A 12,190-nucleotide genomic window follows, 5' to 3' on the forward strand; every position below is an offset into this window, starting at 1 on the left:
AAACATTCCAGAGCACAGAGTCATAAGCAATTAAAAAGGCGTTAAAATGGAGTTTCATTTTTGAAAAAAATTAATTAAAAATTTACAATGGTTGCATTAATAATTAACAAGAATTAAAGAAAGCAATCATTTTAATGCAGCGATGGATTTTACTTTTGAGGGTAAGTACTATTTAATTACATAAAAAATTTTATTGAAAAGTTAAGCAATATGTGTTAAAATATGGTTTAAAAAACTGGGTTAAAGTTGTAAAATATTTTTTGGTTTTCAACTTTTGAATTTATACAACTATTTGAATCCACAAGTACCCAAGCTAATTTATAAATAGTGTATAGCTAAAGTCCTAAGGTGTACAACAAAGAAAATATTTTCACCACATAAATCCACAATTTTTTGTTATTAAGTTTCGTTTAGACCATGTGCGCTCTTTTTCAAAAATGGAGTTATTTGAAGAATGGCGAAGACATAATCAAGAAGAAAGAAATTGACGTTTATTGGATTTTATTTTGCAAAGATTTTGTGTTACTGATTTAACTGATTTAACTAGAGATTCTGAGAAGTCTTTGCAGTTAAAAATTTCATGTATGGCTTCAAAATTCGCAATAAAATAGTCTGCAGCACATATGATAATGGACCGTTTTTTAAACAAAAATAAAATTTGGTTAGAGGGGGCAAATGTAGAATTTAAAGTAAATATATACCAGCAATGTACTTTTTCATCATCTGGAAAAATTCAAGGACGATCAAAAAAGAACTTTGAAGACTCGTCCTTTAAAACCAAAAAACGAAGGGTTGAAAACTTAGTAAAATTGCAAAGTGCAACTGAGTTGACCACAGCTACTGAAGTAGCATGTCGTGTGTTGGGGCACAGAAATCAAGCTACTTTAATCAGAAAAAGTCTGGAATCATCAGAAAAAATTAAATCAAAAGACTTTATTTGTGGTGGCAGGTAGTTAAATCGTGATGAGGCATTAGCTTATTACATTGACTCTAATGTACACGATATTCTTATAAACAGACGAGAAAGTGGTCTTTAAAGGCAGGGCATATATTATTTCCATCTTATTATAGTCTATGCAAGTCAAAGAAGTTATGTTATCCATTAGATGAACATATTTCTGTTACAGAAACACGTGCCGAAATTATCCTACAAGCTATACTTGATAAAACTACTGAACGCCTAATTGAAGCCAATGCGATGTTCTTAAAAGTATTACTTTTGCTATGCCATTCACACTAATTAGCAAATGGGGATGTGATGGGAGCTCTGGTCACAGCACATATAAATGGGGATGTGATGGGACAGTACATACAAACAGAGATTTAAAAACTCTGATGCTACTGATGAGTTTCTGTTTGTATTTTTATTTGTTCCGTTGAGACTGAGTGACGGTCAAAATATTGTTTGGCAAAATCCACGACCTTCATTTACGCTTTATTGCCGACCAGTTAAATTTATTTTTTCAAAAGAAACAGATCTTATAAATACAACAGAAACTAACCAAGTTTTAAAAGAAGTTTCTCAACTTATTCCAACATCTATAAGACTCAACGAATCTCAAATTACTGTTAGACATGACCTAATACTAGCAATGATAGATGAAAAAGTTTGCAATGTCTTGAATGACACAAGTGTCCCAACAAAACTGTTATATATGAGGTGCAACACCAAAAATGATGAACGGTAAACTAAAGACTTAGTTGTTAAAAAATAACAATATGGTTTTTGGTCTACTTTGCATGCATGTTACACATTAGCTATCGTTTAGATATAAAAAAGTGGCAAGTTGGAAGCGATTATGTCCAAAAACGTTCAGAAGATATCAAACAAAAATTTAAAAATCATATGGGCCTTATTGTAGATAAACCAAAACCTGGGTTTGGGAATACAAGTGATAGGAACACAGCTCGCAGATTTTTTATGAAGCCAGAGTTGAGTGGCTAGATTACGGGTTTAGACATCAATCTCATTAAAAACATCAGTGTTTTATTAAGAACACTTTCCTCTGGCTATGATATTAACTATTATGAATTAGAAAAGCTTTGTTCTGAAACCAAAACTCTTTATATTAATCTGTATCCATGGTACTATATGCCTGTTACTGTGCACAAAATACTTATACATAGCACGGAAGTTATAAAAACATGCCTTCTTCCAATAGGACAACTGTCGGAAGAGTCTCAAGAAGGCCGCAATAAAGATTTTCGTCAATTCCGCGAACACCATACAAGAAAAAATTTACGTATTTGCACAAATATAGATTTGCTCAATATGCTTTTGGTAACATCAGATCCTGTCATCAACTCACACAGAGAATTGTCAAGTAAGAAAACTGGTAAACTACCTTTGGAAGTTTTGAATATAATTATCCCACCTATAATACCACCACAGCTTGTTGAAAATAGAATTATGTGTGATGATGAAGATTATTTAGAGTACGATTCATCGGGTAGTGAAAATAACAATGGTTTATCCGATAATAATTAATTATTAATAAAATATTTTTTATTTTACGTAGTGTAGTGAGTATATTTTCATATTTTGTATATTTGTAGTGAGTATATTTTTATTTTAGGAGAAATTTTATTACATTATATGTGTTGAAATTTAGTATTTGTTTTTATTACTTAATTATCTTTTTCAAGACAAAAAATTTTAAAAACTTAAAAGTAATTAAAATATCGTCTTTTTACAATTAAAAAAAAAAAATACTTTTTATAGTAAAATTGACTTTTTGGCGCCCCTTTAAGCTTAAACGCGCAGGGTAATGGCCCCCCTGCCTTCCCCAGGCTACCCTACTGCATAACTAATCAATAAAACACCAAAATATTGTTAACTACATTCTTAGGAATGAAATTACAAAACAAAATATTTTTGCCCACCTAGCTTGTATGAAGCGATACACTGTGCGATCCCTTATATAGAAACTATATTATCTTAATTCTATTATGAGTTGGAAAAAAATTAATTAATTCAAATAAATAATACAAAATAAATAAATACAAAAAATAAATACAATAAAATAAATACAAAAAAAATAAATACAACAGTTGTTTCAAAACGTTTCATGATTAAAAAATTTAAAACTGACTTTTTAACAAAATAAGTTAATATGGATGACAATAATCGTTATTGAACAACTATTTTTAAAAAATTATGAAAAATTCATTAAAATAAAATTATTCGAAAAATGCCTTAAAAATGATATACGCTAATGGGCATTAATGAAATTTGGAAATCAAGAAACATTCAACGAGTAAATTGATATTTAAAGTGCTTTGAAGCTTATAAGCTTCCGTTCTATAAAATATTAAGTTTGTGGAAATCACTTGATACACTTTTTCTATGTACATGTCAAATTTTAATATTCTTTATAATGCTTCTAGACAGAATTTCTAGTCTAGAATTTCACAATAAACGCCTTACCTGATCTTCGAAAAAAAGGTTTTATCAATCACAAAGTTTCATCACAAACAGCACTATTATAAGAGAAATCTATCACAACAATTCATATGCCTACAGGAAAGGTGATTATACAAGAATGAATGCAGCACTAGAGCGTATAGACCCCATTTTAAGGAGTTTGCGGGAAAATTGGCCAATGAGTGTTATGAAATCTTCTTTGAAAAATGTAACAGCATATGTCAGCACAACTTGATAGATTTTTATTATAAATTTTGTGAAATTTATTTAACTCTAGTTTTTTTTATATATAATTTTGATTTTTAACAAACTGTAAATTATACAAAATAAAATAAAGATTAGTGTATGCTTTCATAACGCATATATAAGCATTTATGTGTTTCGCAGGTTTACATATACGCCAGCCTTATGGATGAAAAAGGAGTTCAAGACTTGTCAAAATAATTACTCTGTTTCCCCCTAGAATCTTTGCCTATAAGGCAACTGTATCTTCATTTTATGCACACTCGCAGAAATCACCAATAACCTTGAGTCCTTTTTCGGGGCAATAATTTGTTACTACTAATTGTTTAATAAAATTTTTTGCAATTCGATAATCTTGGAAAAACTTACGCTCTTATAGGTTTATCTTGTAAATTTATTATTCTTGATTGTTTATTAGTCCTAATACATTTAAAAAAAAACTAAGACCATGGCCCAATTGAAAAATAAAAAAAAATTGAAGAACTTAATGTCAAAAACTTTGGTTTCCAAATTTAAAAAACTTGGCCTTGGAGTAGAAAAAAAGTTTCTTTCAGAATTAACTTTGCTTGATTAAATATTTCTGATTTGATGTAGGTAGATCAATAGGCCAATCAAAAAAAGTATGGTTTGAGTAATCAATATTCTTGAAAATTCAGCTTGAAAACGTTTAAAAATAGGTTTATCTGAACTCTTGCTATCTCCTCGTAATGCGGTAAATGCATGTTTGATATGTGGCTTGTTGTAATAATGGTAACGTGCTAGTCAAAAGAGAGATCTCTTTAACTCAATTTCGATTAAAGTTGCTTGCTTCTCAAAGCATATACCAAAAATGTTTTTCAAAGTTTTTCATATTTGCACGAGTTTCACGGCCGCATCACAATGAATTTTACCTGTTGAATCTTTAATTAAATACCAATAATTTTTGACCTACAAATAAAAGTTTTTTGCATACTATACATAGTATATAAATAAACAAATAAGTGCAAATAAATTATGTGAATAATTACCTCTTATAAGAACTGCTACACTTTCTTCATAATGAGCTGTCTAAAGATAAAAGCTTCGAATCCCATTGCAAAATGACAAATTTTTTTTTTATTTTTTTTTTAATAGCAAGTAAAAGCTTTTTTAAAATTAAATCCATAAATGTAACATACAATACTTATGTTTGTCTACATACAAACATCAATAATGTATGAAGTTTACATTTTTTAAATATTATTTTTTAACTGTTATAAATATCAATGCAAATTACTAATCAGAGAAAAAAGATAAGTTATAGATAGTAATGTTTTTCAAGGCAAGCAAATTAAAGGACTGTTATAGAAATGGTTTTAAAAAAACAAAAAATTAATTAAAATAAAACTTAATTAACATAAAAATAAAGTAATTTAGTATACAATTGCTGTACATTAATAAAGAATAACATATTTTCTGATGATAGTGTTGAAGGGGTTGAGGTGAGGAAGGGAGGGATGATATCTGGTATTATACGAATAACTCTGAAAATTTTTTAAAGCATCATAACGCCTTAATTTTTTTTTTGATAAAGTGGCAAACATCATAGTTGAACAAACAGTACAGGATAGATAATGGTAAATTAGTTAAGTTTGCTAATTAACAGATAAAGTATGTCACTTTTTTAAGATTAATATCAGAAGTTTGTGCGATGCGAGTACTTCAATAAGAAGTTGTTTAAACGATCCAAAAATTTTTGTCACATATGCAGAAAAAAGGTGTTACACAAATGCAAAAAAAAAATATCAAAGTTTGTCAAAAATACTTTCTTGGTGTATCTTGAATAAAAAAGAAAAGTCTAAGGTAATCTAAATGTATTTATAATTCTTGAGTTAAATATTTCAAGTGGAAAAGGTCACAAAAGACTTTTAAAACTATAACATTAACACAAAACCATCTTAATAATTTTTAAATTTGTAGTGTCAACTAAATAGGCAGTAACGCTTAAAAATAAGTTAAATGACATAGGTACTACTTGTGTCCACTGCAGCTTATATAGCATATATCGGAGTTTTAAGCATATACAGCATTTACCTGAGTTTTCAGTTTTTTAAAATATCTGGACTTTTTGTATAAGTTAATAAGAAGCAAAGATCAGAAGAAGAAACAATAACCCAGATAGCAAGCTTACATTTGCCCAACGTTGAAAGTCGAAGTTGGCCCAATGCAGGTTTGATCATTGTTTAGGCATTGGCCTAACGTTGTACACAGCATTGGCCCAACGTTGTATACAATATTGACCTAACGTTGTATACAAAATTGGCCCAATATCGTATGTAACATTGGACCAATGCTGCATGCAAGATTAAGCAAATGTTATTATAAATTAGCTCTATACCGAATTCAACAACAAATTTTGCATATTGGCCTAACATTTAATTGACTGCCTAAGCCATGCTTATTTGACTACAGAGCTTCTGCAAAAAAATTAGTCGTTTGCTTAATTATGCACCATAGAAACATAACAAATTGAAAGTAAATGGGTAATGTGAAATTGAAACTGAAAAAATAACTTTTCTAAACCACTTATTAATAGTAACATATGCAATCAACATATTTCCTCTCCCAGCATAGTTTAATTTTACAGCTAGACCATTTTAACTATTCTTAGTAAATAACATATACAATTTCCTTCATCCAATTTGTCCCAAATAATTAACCGGCAAAAATATACGACTTAGCACTAATTAAAGTTACTTTTCGTTAGACTTATATTAATACAAAATCTCATTTACGAAAAACCTTCAAAGAGTATTTTGTACATAATTTGTATAAAGATATCATACAAAATGTATAAACGGATCATAAATAAATATCTACCATATGCTTAAGTATTTTTCTTGTCTTTTAGTTATTCTTCTAGAGTACTTCAATTCTCTATTGCTTTTAGTAGCAATGATACTCTGTCAGGCAAAAAGGCATTAATTGACATATCTTTGTCATTCTTTCTAATTATGCTTAAAATTAAATTTGATGTGTTTTGTATTTCACCAAGTTGCACTTCAATGCTTGCCAATCATGCCAATAATACATGCATATCTTTAGGAGATACAACTTTAGCTTGAAACAATAAAGTTAATAATATTCTTAAGAAACTATACAACAAATTACATATAACATTTAGAATTTATGAAAGTAAATACAACAACCGTTAATAAAGCAAATAAAATTAAAAACAGGCAAATTTTTAATGATAAAAATATATACTAGCTTATGGATTCATAATACTTTTATGAATTAAGGAATTTGTTGGTGTGCATTCAATTTCTGGCACTGATACAAAACAGTTCTCGTTAACATTTGAAATATATAATGCACTATAAAACAAAAAAATTCATATTAAAACAATGTTTCTCCAATGTTTGTAAAGAATATTAATAATACAACTTTAAAAAATAATATCATCTATAAAAAAATTGTATTACCTTAGTTTATTAGATAAGTTTAAATAAACATTTATATAATGAATAATAATGAACAATTAGCAACTGTTTAAACTTTAAACTCATATAAATTTTATGTTTTCTTTCCTAAGAGTTGATTTCAAATGGATTTCAAAGTTGGTGCAACCTTTGATAAGTTTTAAAATGATCATTAACACTCTGACTTTTTGACTGTAATATATAAAAAAAACTCTTTAAAAAATTGTCAAAGTTAAAGCTATGAATAAAGATTTCTAATCATCAGACAAAAAGACTTTTGAATTAACTTACCATTTAATAAATTTTGTTCATTCAACTTTTCAGAGCAAACATTGAACTTCTGCAAAGAGTTTGAAGTTAAAGGTAAATTCCTAAGTTTAATAATATTTTTTGTATTATTATATGTAATTGAGGTTAAATCATTACTAAAATAATCTGAAGAATCATTTTTTGTCTCTTCGATCTTTATTTTGGCTGACCATTTTTGCTATCTTCCTTTTTTGGCTGTAGAGCAGAAGTTTAGCCTTTTGCTAAGTTCAGTCTTGCATCGTTATAAAAATCCATAAATCAATTCATTAATAAATAAGTTATAACTAAAGTTAAAGTATAAGCCTAACATTGTTAACTTTTATACGCTAACTAAATATGAACAATATGCAATAATATCAATTAAAAACTAATAAAACGAATAATGTCTCTTTGCCTAAGAATATATATAGGGTCGTTTTGATTTAAATCAATTGATTTAAATCATGATTTATATTGGACAAATAAATATCATGATTTAAATTGAGTTTTTTTATTTTATTTGTTTATAATGATTATTTATTGATTTAATCTCATAATTTAATCAATTATTATAGACTAGTTATTGGTCTTATAATAAAATGTCTGGCAATATTAGAAAGCTCTACATAAGTAGAATTTAGATTCTAGTAACATCACTTTTTGAACGCTGTGTTAATATGTTAGTAGATAGGGTTTTACAATCAAACACAGAAAAAATCAAACAAAAAAAACATATTTAAAATGTAAAACATCAGCTTCTAACAATTGCAATAACACTGTAGTAGTTATATATAAAATTTTATATCTAATGACACTAGTGAGGTACAATTTGCAGGTTTTATTAATACCTTTATGAACTAAAAATTAAACTATTATGAATAAACTAAGAAAAAATAATTTATTTTTTTATTCTTATTACTGTATGACATTTCAAATGTTTAATTTTTTTAATAGAGAAGACATTTTAATTGCCTTCTCTATAAAATAAATCAAACATTTGAAATGTCAATATAGTAATAAGTAATAAATCAAACATTTGAACAGTAATAAGTAAAACAGTAATAAATCAAACATTTGAATGTCAATACAGTAATGAGAATTGAAAAAAAAAACTGTAACATTTTACACAAAAATAACTTGATTATAGCCTTTATTATTAGATTGATAACATAAATTATAGTAAAATGTTATAAACACATTATTTTAATGTAATTAATATTTCCTTATTTAAAAAAAAAAACAGTCAGGAGAACCTCATGAAGTGGACTTCTTATGAGGTAACATTCTAAGATTTTTAAAAGATTAATAAATATAGCCTATTTTGTTTATTTTCATAATTAAAAAAAATTGATAAAAAGACAAAATCAAAACTTTACTTTATTTTGTAAAACGATACAGTAATAAAATATCACAATCGCCTAAAATATCACATCACCGGTGTCGCGTTAAATAAGTAGACAGTCAGTTATGCTCAAGCGTAACGCCTGCGCAGATACAGCGCAAAGTTCCGTTAGGTAGGTTAAATCTATCTATCGTTAAATAAGTAGCCTTGTTTCCGTTAGGTATAAACTCAAAAAACAAAAATAATCATGTTTTAAAATTTTTTAAAATTATATAATTAAAATGCGAGTCTATAATTACTCTGTTGAAGATGTTTAGCAGTCTCTGATGGAATAATAAATTATTATAATAAAAAAGTGTCAACTTTGTGGTATGTGTATATATAACCGACTATTTAAGTTAAACTTTTATATAATTTATGATTAAGAGTTTATTATTATTGTATATTTTATATTATTTTATGTTTCTGAAGTTAATTTTATACTATGTCTCGGCATCTCAAAACTCACAGTTGTTTTGGGACTTCCATTTTATGCATTGACTTATTTGTCGATTTTGCTCAGAACTATTAGTCAATTTTGTTATGTATTTAAGAGTTGCAATTAAGTATTACTAGAAATACTTATTGAAAACAATCTAAGACCAAATTAACTGTAAATTTATTATGGATTTGAATCTAATTTTCAGAAAGTGACCCTAGGTACAGTTTAAAAAAAGCTTATTGTACCTAAGGCCACTAATTTTTAAACCCTTTTACTTGATGGAATTTTATTAGTATAAGTCAATATACTTATACTAATACAAAGTAATTAGTATAGAGATGTAATTGTATCAGTTTTGCCTTCTTTAGACAAGTCTGGGGACTTGAATTTGGGCACTAAAAAATCTGGCTATAGGTACACAAACTTCCCTTAGACCTTATTGAACCTCTTGCCTTAATAAAACTTGAAAAAAATATATTATTACAATTACTGATAATTGAAGTAAATATATTGAAAAATTAACAATTTATGCAACTACTTTATTTTATAGATTTTTGGTACTCTTCAAAAAACTCTAAAATTTTAGATTATTTGATTAAGTCTGCTTATTTTCCTTAAAACAATCAATGAGAAAAAGGTTCAGAGTTTAAACTGGTAGTGGTAAAGGTTTAAAAAAAGCTATTTGTTAATGATAGTATCGTTGTAAAAAGGGGCTGTCGAAGTTCAAAATTTTTCTAAAGTTTTCTTTAAAGTTTGTCAATACAGTCTAAAGACAAGGCCTTAGATATTTTAAGAGACTCACCTTGCTGGCTTGATGATACCTTGATTGATATAGCACAAAGTTTGTTTTTGTATCAGTTTTCTAAAATATTTGGGTTTCCAAGTTTAAAATATCTGGATTTTTTGCATTTTTAGTTGTTTTAATTCATGTGGTTTTTCAGAAAGTTACAGTTGTATGCAAATGATTAATGTTAGAAAATCATATTGGGTGTTTCTACGTAATGTGTCCTGATGTTGTTTTACATTGGAAGTGTGTTTAGTTTTATGATTCACTCTTTAATAGTTTAAGTAAAGGTGATGCGCCATTGTTAGTGCATAAAGTTGCACATGAAAATGATTGTGATTTTTTCTTAGAAAGAAATGCAATGGTTTTGTGTAGCAGTATCAACCTAAGTTTAGTTATATAAAAAGATAATGACATGCGGTAGCATTACCTGAAATGTATTGAGAATGGTAAATTAGAGATGTTTCCTTTTGTTACTGTGTTATACTGTCATAAACAGTGTGTCTTTAGTACTATCAATGTTGTGAATATATCCTGTTATTTCTACTGTTTTTGTTTTTATGACATATTTGAATATTTAAATTCAATCAATATACATAAATATGTTTTTTTTGTTTTTTATTGTTGATTTGTTTATGTACCTTATGTTCTAGTTAATATTTAAAAAATTCATTACTTATTTTATTTTTGTAAGTGTTTTATAGATGTCTAAAGTTATACAATTGGCTGATTTAGGTCAACTATTGTTTGTTCTTTATTTTGTTATTGGCATGATGATTTGTTTTGCTCACTTTGTAGTTGTTTTTTTCTTACTGTCATCAGTTATTCAACTAGGGTTATCGATATAAGATATAGTCAATAGGTACAGTTATTAAAGTCAGTTCTTTATTTACATATATTTTGTTGCAGTTGCAGTTGATTATAGCTACTATTACAACTACACCAAAAGTAGTATTTAAAAATATGGCTATGTAATTTTTAATTATAATGAGATATTTGATCAATTTTTTATAATATATTGTGAAAGTATAGACTATTCTGGCATGTTGATATATCTTTGATGGGCGGACATAAGAGTATAACTGCATTTTTGACCATTTAACGATTTATATGAGAAAATGTGTATTGTGTATGCCGGCATCAATGGTTTTAACAGTATAGTTACACCATTCGGTTCAAACAGAATAAAAGTAATAACCCATTTCTCAAAATATGACTTCTGTAGCAAAATAATTGGGTTCATAATAATGTTTTTTTGCTCTCCTGAAAAGTTACACTTTTGCAGTTATACTCTTATGTCCGCCCATCAAAGATATGGCTGTTTTAACATTTTTAACATTTATTTGATTTAAAAATTCAAATCCTTCAATTAGAGTTCATTTTGTAAATCAATTTATTGACATACATTAATCAATGCATTTATTAAGTACTATTCTGGCACAAAAGCATTTTTATAATTATTTTATTTATTCGTTGTGATTTTATGATACTATTTATATTATACTATATTTCTATTCTATGTAGGCCTGTAATTCCATGTGGAAAAATCAAATTTCTTCCGAAAATGCCCAAGTTTCAACCAAGTTAAATTTTTTCAAAAGGACTTAAAAACCATGTTGTTTTATTTTGCTATTTATATTGTGTAAGGATGTTATTTTTCTCATTGATGTGTAAGGATATTATTATATTGATTTTATTTTCCAAATAAAGTTTTAGTGTAGCATGAAGTGTGTCGTTTCTTTAATATCGTTTGTATTTAAAACATTCTCATAGTAAGAAATAGTAAACTAAGTTTAGGTCACATTTCATTATTATTGCGCTATGCATACATTAAAATCGCTAAAATCGTCGAATAATACCCGTCTAGGTTGTTATTCAACGGTAGTACAGTAGTGGTGTAGTGGTAGAGCGCTCGCCTCATAATCAAAAAGTTCTGAGTTCGATCGCCACCACGTCCCTGGCAGTACCGCGCTCAACTTGTTTCTCCACGTAGCGATCTTGATCGTCATGGTTTGTGTTTCGAAGTTACAGAGTTGAGAGAGGGTTGTAACAACAACTAAAGCAGCCTCCTTGACTGTAGTGTCTTTTTCGGCTTTGAGGAGGTAAATTAACACACAAAAAAAGGCTAGACACGAATTAATAAATAAGTATCCGTAAACTAACGCATGCGCAGAATATCATTTTGTCT

At 27.7% G+C, this 12,190-nt stretch overlaps 2 long non-coding RNA genes across 2 annotated transcripts; one reads left to right on the forward strand and one right to left on the reverse strand.

The window, feature by feature from the left end:
• Positions 1–4,043: 4,043 nt before the first annotated feature.
• On the reverse strand, positions 4,044–7,702 carry LOC136089206 (uncharacterized). Its single transcript, XR_010642855.1, has 5 exons — positions 7,534–7,702; positions 7,399–7,447; positions 7,111–7,255; positions 4,675–7,002; positions 4,044–4,594 (listed from the first exon to the last, which is right to left on the reverse strand). It is a non-coding gene; the product is annotated as an uncharacterized LOC136089206 (long non-coding RNA).
• A 1,240-nt stretch (positions 7,703–8,942) lies between these two features.
• Positions 8,943–11,725, forward strand: LOC136090097 (uncharacterized). The gene is made up of 3 exons (XR_010643160.1): positions 8,943–9,106; positions 10,738–10,864; positions 11,527–11,725. It is a non-coding gene; the product is annotated as an uncharacterized LOC136090097 (long non-coding RNA).
• Positions 11,726–12,190: the final 465 nt, after the last annotated feature.

The sequence above is a fragment of the Hydra vulgaris genome, chromosome 13, assembly GCF_038396675.1.
Source record: "Hydra vulgaris chromosome 13, alternate assembly HydraT2T_AEP".
Taxonomy (NCBI): domain Eukaryota; kingdom Metazoa; phylum Cnidaria; class Hydrozoa; order Anthoathecata; family Hydridae; genus Hydra; species Hydra vulgaris.